The 7969-nt window shown below is 40.2% G+C and overlaps 1 protein-coding gene across 16 annotated transcripts in view; it reads left to right on the forward strand.

Moving 5' to 3' along the window:
• Positions 1–4533: 4533 nt before the first annotated feature.
• The window catches only part of LOC122574415 (endocuticle structural glycoprotein ABD-4-like), a 61634-nt gene continuing 58198 nt past the window's right edge, over positions 4534–7969 (forward strand). For 11 of the 16 annotated variants that reach the window (XR_006319041.1, XR_006319042.1, XR_006319039.1 and 8 more), the window contains exon 1: positions 4534–5323. The gene's annotated coding sequence lies outside the window, so the exon portion shown is untranslated. The remainder of the gene's footprint in view (positions 5324–7969) is intronic. The other 5 variants (XR_006319050.1, XR_006319049.1, XR_006319048.1 and 2 more) reach the window with 2 other exon arrangements.

Below are 7969 nucleotides of genomic sequence, written 5' to 3' on the forward strand. Positions count from 1 at the left end.
TCGTTATACATTTGTAACAACTGTTCGTTATTAAACTAAAACAATTACTCCATTAATTTGTAACAATTATACCAATAATTTATAAAAATATTTTTCTATTAATTAAAACTATCTATGCTCTTAATTTGTAACAGTTATACCATTAACCCGAAGAAATTCTACTATTCATTTAAATTCATCATTTACATTTAAATCAATATTATCAATTCATAGCAGTTCAATTAACGATTCATCTTGCTTTATTTAGTATTAACTAAATCTTTGAAGTCTTTGAAGTGGTATTTTATTTCTATTTCCTTTTATTTTTATCTTAAATACAGTATTTAATTTCTCATATCAATATTTCATACAAAATCAGTGCAAATGAAAATTGTAACTATTGTGCGTCTGTGAAATTCTTCATGTTCACTCAAAGCCAGGGAATCAAACCGTATTCATGGAATCCAGGAGAGGCAAGTGCAATTTAATCGAAATCAACGATATCTCATCATCGAGACGCCCACTTAGGTGCAATTAGAGGTGCAATTAGAATTAGTCGGACCGCAATAATCTTAAGCGACTGTAATGAAACTAAGCATTTCGATTTTACCGTTAAGGTCGTTAAGTACTATAAAACATCTTCAAGTCGAGACGTTCCTTATGGTTATTGTTCCATCAGGTAAAAAGTGGGGAAACGTGAGGTTTCCCATTTTTCTCGGGATTTCCACCCGCAAGCGACCAGTAATGGGGCGACCAGTGATGGGGCGACCAGTGATGGGGCGACCACCACCCAGCAAGAGTTTTCCTCTGCAACAGTATTTCATTGGTTCAACGACTACAGATCAGTCAACATCTCGGCACTGGGTTTACATCTTCGACTCAGTCAACATCTCGGCACTGGTTTATCAGCCTTAGATCAGTCGCCTGTTTAACTTATATCTATACGCACCGAGCGTAACCACCTTGTCTACAAGTTGTTGGAATAAAGCGTAAATTATAATCTGTTACGATCAATTCAACCACCTCTATTATCCTAAACGAAATAGGGGATCGATCATTTCGTCACATCGATTGTATAATCATTGTTGCGAATTATCGACTGAAGAGCAACCGGTCAGGTCAAACCGATCGGTCGATATCGCGTACCTCGAATGAATTAACGCTCAAGGTGGAGGAGGTTTAATATATCAAGTGTTAGAGTAATCCAGCACTGTGTTGAACTTGTTGTATAAACGTAACGTGTGATGTGATGCACGGCGGTGGTAAGATCTTGTTGAGAGTGAAGTCTCTCACCCGCACGGCACGATGTCTAATGATGAACTTTCCTTCTACGTTGCTGATTCTCCCTACCAGCCGCATCGTCTGTCCATCGTGTCTTTCTGGCTGGTCCTTTACAGGGGTTTTTTACCTGACCTCGGAGTCATTAGGTTTACAGCTCAGGGAGAATATGCAATTCGGAATTTCCTAAAGAATGGAATAGGCCTGTCCGATTAAAATTCCGAAAAATCGTAACGGGAATGTACGACTCCTCTTGATGCGCTCCCTCGCGATCGCGTCTCTCCGCGAACGGTCGAACAAGTATGATTACGTGAACCCACATACTATGCGAATTCTAAATAATAAGATCTTCTTTGCTTTAAAATAATTTTACATCTTCTGCTTCCAATGCTTAAAAAGTCTTTACGTAAATGCGATCCGAGCGTAGGTTGCGGTAATTGGTATTGTTTTCCAAATAATGATACATGAAGTACTATTCTAAACATTAAAAAATTAATGTAACATTAACTTTAATATTAGGATTAGATTGCTATTGGAAAACGGCATATATTAATATTTCCGAGTATTACTATTTGAAAAACGGTATCAAGCTAAATCCTATTTGAATATAGTCTAGATCATCCAAAAATTTTGGTAATCTAGATTCGACTAACTCCCCCTCCTACGGAGGCATCATGGGACACCGTGGGACACTGTGGGATACCGTAAGATGCGTGCATTTTAGTCTTAATTAATCGTAAGATAGATACGTATGTTAGCTGCATTGTGAGCCCATTCTGTACGATGATATTTATTCTTCCTTATCAATATGCTTTCTACGTTGGAAATATTTTCATAAAATGTCTCTTATCAACGCTAAATGAAATTCACTAAATTTTTGTTTCGAAGCAGTAGATTTTTGATATAAAATATATGCATTATATATAGCTAAATCTAACAAGTGGAAAAATAATTTTTTGTACCACTTTATAGTTTTCTTTAAGGAATTAAGTGTACTCAAAATCATATCAACTCCATCTACAGCACCCATGTTGGAATTATAGTCGGCAATACATGATGGTTTCTTCTTATATAATCCTGTACGATAATCCCTTTCCTCAGATTCAATCAATGCAGCTCCATGTGCAGAAGACAACATCTAAACTTCCTTTTTATCATGCCATTTCATTGCCAATAAAATGTCAGTCGATCTGTAGCACATTTCTCCTCTCTTCAACTTTTCTTCCATGTGGGATATATCTCTCCTATTTTTACGAACGGTTTCAAATGCGTTGGTTTTGTTTTCGTGTAATAAGGTATATAAACGTGGACTCGTGTACCAATTATCCGTAATTAGTGTATGGCCCTTTCCAAGATATGGCTAAAGCAGCGTCATCACATCTCCAGAGATTCCAATGGCTGTGTTACTTCTACTAATGTTTGTTTTTGTCCAGTATAAATTACGAAGTCCAATACATAATTAGTTTTACAGTCACTAAGGAGAAATAATTTAACGTCGAACCTACTTCTCTTGGATAGTATAAACTGTTTAAAATAACATCTGCCCTTGTACAGCAAAAGACTTTCGTCGACGCACAGATTTTCGTAAGGTGCAAATGACAGCGAAAAGGAAATCTTTAATTTATCGATTACTGGTCGTATTTTTGCTAAAGGATCGTCACTTGCTCTATTATTATCGTTAAAGTGCAACATTTGTAATAATACCATGTATCGATTTCGTGCCATTATTTTGCGGAAAATATTGCTTTTCAACCGTTCGTCCGTAGACCAATATTCTCTCAAAGACAGTTTCTTCGAACGCGGCATTAGCATTGAAATGCATTTATATTTATCTCACACAAACGTAATAGTATTACTTCTGCGTAGGTGCTCGGAAAAATTGACAAACGCGTATATGCGTCCTTAGTCCACACCGATAGCTTTCGCCAGACGCATATATGCGTCCATAGCACTCTAAGGGTTAACCAACCATCAGGTGACCGCATGAAACTAAAATGTTCTAAGTATTCACGAATCAGACACACAACCGAGATATGCTACTCTCGAAATTTTCCATTTGCCAACCAAGAAAAGATCCCACTTCGAGTAAACCAAACAACGGAGAATCCAGAAGAAACGTATCGAGAGTCAACTGCACCATTACCGGAAGGTTATTATCAATCGTATTGCAACGAGGAGGCGGAGGAAAAGCCAGATTTCTCATTGGCACCGGAGCAGGAATAAACCTTATAAAAGAAAAGGCTTCACTGAACGTCCAAATTTCCAGCCCAAAGACTTTCCTAATGGGAAATGACAAACACACCACCGACAAAATTTACAATCTAATCATGCTCAAGAAAAATCACCAATTCCACGTAATCCCTAACAACTTTCCCCTAATCGAAGATGGAATAATCGGACTCCCATTCCTTACAAAATATCAATACAATGTCACTAACGATGAACTAACTCTAGATGAAATTATATTACCATTCCAGAACACCAACAACAAGATAGAACCAGGTCAAACTCTAATGTCAACTCAATACATTGAAGGAAAGCCCACACCAATATGTTTTATCAACACTGGTAAGCAAATCTGTCATATTACAAACGAAATAGAAAAACCGGACAAATTAAGTCAAATCAATAAATTTGCACAAATAATATGTACCATACTGATTCAAGACATATTGATCCAAGAGTTGGGTTTGGAACGTATTGGAGAGCGGACATGTTGACGGCTTGCTCCTGCTAGAAGTATGGTTGGAGAAGGTTGAGGATGTATGAGTGTCCGTGGCTAAGGGTCCTCGAGGCCGTCCTTCCAAACTGGGACGTTTGGTTGGACGGTGGCGGGCCTCGCCTGACCTACAGGGTGACGCAGAGGGCCGCCAGCGATCCTCGAGGCATTGTTGGTGAGCGAGAGAGGGAGGAGGGCCGTGACTTCCTTCTGTGAGCAGGTTATACTTCGGAAAGAGGCTGTGGAGAGGGTAAGGGTGCGGGACTCCCACCCCAAGAGGATCAACCGGCGACGGCGCGGCAGAAGCTGTGGACGTGTTTCGGCGGGGCTCAAACTTAGGCGCTGGCAGCTCAGCGCCTCGGGGCTGTCAAGCAGTCCGGTAGGGGAACCGGATTGCCTGTTACGGCGGCTTCGGCGACGGGGCGCGGTGTGACATTGCCGCACACCGCTCCATTAAAGGATGTATTGTGCGCGGGGGGGGGGGGGCGGTGTGTCGCTCGCACCGGTTCCCGGGCCTCTCTCGATCGCAGCCGGGACGGTCATCGTGAAGGTTTTAGTCAGTTGGAGTCTGGCACTACCACGCCACTTTCCTCAGAAGCGGCTTGGTGTCCGTGCGGATTTCCTCCACATTAATAAAAAAAAAAAGGATGTATAAGTGTGGGAGTCTCGGCAGGATTGCAAGGGATTCCAATGAATGAATAGTGCGAGGAATTGCAAGCATTCATTGCGATAAAGTGTAAAGAGTGTGAAGTGAGATGAGGAGATAGGAGAAGGGGCGTGAGTGCAATAGTGTTTGGCGGACGTTGGGGTGTGTGTTGCAATAGACCCGACGTGGATCAGACTCGAGGGTCGAAGGTGCAATGGGTTTGAATATAGCTGGGTGGTAATATCCTCGCTGAACAAGAGTGGGTGAGAGACTGGAGAAAATAATGTGAAATGGGAAATAAATTACAGGTGTAACGGTTAATAACAGTTATTAATTGTGATATGATGAGTCAGAATCGGTATGCTTGCTTGTGTTTATTTTGAACGTTATCCGGTGGGAGCGACCTTTAGTTAAAGTTAAACGTTTTGAGGTGTAGGTCGTGATAGTGATAGGAGGAAACACTTAAGTATATTTAACAATATATATGTCGGAGATGAAAGTACACCAGAGCCATCCTTTTGGAACTTTGGGAAAATCTCGTAATGTTGTAATTTAGATTCTACCATAGCCGTAATTAAGCAATTGTCGTCATTCAATCCGATTGTATTTGTTCAACACTTGCGATAGTGAGCTTGGGCTCGAGGCGACAATCAGTCGCCGAATGTAACTGCGGTCAAGGAGTAAACATTTGCGTAACAAAGGTATGAAGTAACCGTATAGCTCTCCTTGAAAAAATATAGCAGCGGCACGCGACAGTAAACACTCCAACGGTTTCTGTCCCGTGGCTCGCTACACAAAGACCACATTCTTTGGACAAGATGATGACCAGATGTCGATACATCTTCACAGTATATTTCCGGCTAGCCTAAGGACCCGCTATAAATCTTAGAATTTATTTAGCTGAGGTTCTTCAAAGTGACAAATAGTCTTAGTCTTAGCAGCTTCTAAATCTATCACCTACTGCGGGAAGATACGAGAAATCTTCTTTTCTCACGTACGACGCTTCCGCTAACAACTCTTTCTCTCAAGAGTGGTTAGCATCCTTCTTCAACCACCAACATAGAAATTAACCAATTAACAGCAACATCCATTTCCCTCACTTTTCGAACGAAGGCTTTCCTCAACGAATCCGATGATCTCATGTCCTTAGACACACCCCAATATAGTTTTCCTCTGCAGCATCATCGTGACGGAAAGTCATTCTCTCGTGAGGTCTCGTTAGCGAGTTACATAGCGTCTTTACGCTCGGTGAATATTCTACATTTAACAAAGAGTTAGTTCACTAATACTTGTACCGTAGACAAGCAAGTTGAGTACAACTTCGACTTTGGAAGAAAGCGCATTTTGTCATCCCGTTGACCGCGGATTCGTTATTGAACCTAGGATCATTGTCATTAGCATCTCGAGTATCTAATTACCACGACGACTTGTCAAATTTTGTAATAATCATACTTGTACTAATAAATATCTCCTCTATTGCATAACAACAATGTCTGATGCAAACGATGATTCGTTACACGCCCCTAACCCTAATCATAATGTGAACACGACATATATTTATTGTATAAATGTAAACTTTTCGAATGTCTAAGTCGAGTAGTTCCTAAAATACTCTGCCCTACCGCTCACGTAAACAATACGGATCAAATATCAACAGCACCAATTCTCCCACCAGCTCATAGGACGGTTACTTTCCAAAACATTACCGAAAATGAAGATGACAGGATCATTTAACTCAGGCGACCCACCAGAGCCATACGCTTCAACGGAGCAAAGCGAAGCTAAGAAGGGAGGAATGTCACACGCTCAGAAGCAGTAATATGGTAGACAAAACATCCTGCATGCCACAGCTATCGAAACAATAACCAGATAGTAACATAATAGCCGCTTCTGATATACACCCGACGATAACGTCTCCAGAGCGACTAAAATCTCAGTATAAGAACCCTCCTAAATCAACGTTCGATACCTTTTTGTTATAACACGCTGAACCGTCACTCTGTTGGATTCGTACAATTCAACATCCGATTATTATTATTACTGTGACCCAACAGAGTTTGGTGTAGAACAAAAGATTCTGTATTTACGTTCTTGTTTATCATGCAACATGATAGAAATCGATTTCTCTTCCGTTTGTATCAGATGCCGGAATGTGCCTTGTCATTGCTGAAAAGGTTGATCCTTTTCCACCGGCCTCGATTATCCTATTTCTCTTTATTCGCGTATTTTTTAAACACAAATGTAGTATCGCGGACAAAAGGCCTAGGAGTTAGCGGGTGAACCACATACAATGTCGCGAGAGCCGAGACGTTCTTCAATCGTATAATTTTGTAGAAAAAGCCTACGTGGCTTTGGCCACGAGCGGTTGTGGAACACGTGCGTGGTGGGTCTACGGAAAGACAAAAGATATGCGAGAGCAGTCAGTTGTGAGTTGAGAAGTCGAAGGGAATCAATCGAGAAGTCAGAGAGTGCGAGTTGCGTTGTCAATATAGTGTTGCTAGTGTCACACGCTCAAGAGGATCACCCGCTCCGAAATAGTAATCAAGTAGACGAAAACATCCTGCATGCCATAGCTATCGAAACAATAACAAAAGAGTGACTGAATAACCGCCTCTGATATACATCCAACGATAACCCCTCCAAAGGGACTAAAACCTCACTATAAAAACCCTCGAAATTTAGCGTTCGACATCCTTCTGTTATAATTCTTTGAACCGTCACTCTGTTGCATTTATACAATAAAATTTTCATCATCTTATACGGAGTTCAATTCCTTCACCTTATTCGTGAAACGTTCGAACTGCGACGCGAGATCACCGGCGATCTATCGGTTTAGTGATTTCTCGTGTCTCCGACGTGACACTAGCGTTGTCGAGAGAGTGTGGTCTGCGTGAAAGAGAACGTTGGATCCGTTGTGTCGAGAGTTGTCTAGATTATAGCGCGTTATTGTGACTAGTTCATGTTAAACTACCATCGTTTTTCTGTCTATATTTGTACAATCCATTCATTATAAATAAATCACAAATATCAGGATATAATAACAATATATTCCATAGACGATATTACACAAATATAAGTTTTTTACGGTTATTTATTTTGTTGGTGACATCATTTATCCAGACATAAATGATATTTAGAATGTTTATAACAGTTCTGAAGTAAAGAAAAGCTATATGAATTTGAAATGATGGATCATTTCAACGACTTTATTATTTTCATTTTAGATATAACACAGTGGAACTTTATAGTTTTTAAATCTCCTTGATTTTATATATCTTTCTACGTTTATTTTTTCTTTTTCCATATCTGCATGTTGCCTTTATTATTATCTGCATTCACCCCAAACT

Source organism: Bombus pyrosoma, linkage group LG13 (assembly GCF_014825855.1).
Source record: "Bombus pyrosoma isolate SC7728 linkage group LG13, ASM1482585v1, whole genome shotgun sequence".
NCBI classification, from domain to species: domain Eukaryota; kingdom Metazoa; phylum Arthropoda; class Insecta; order Hymenoptera; family Apidae; genus Bombus; species Bombus pyrosoma.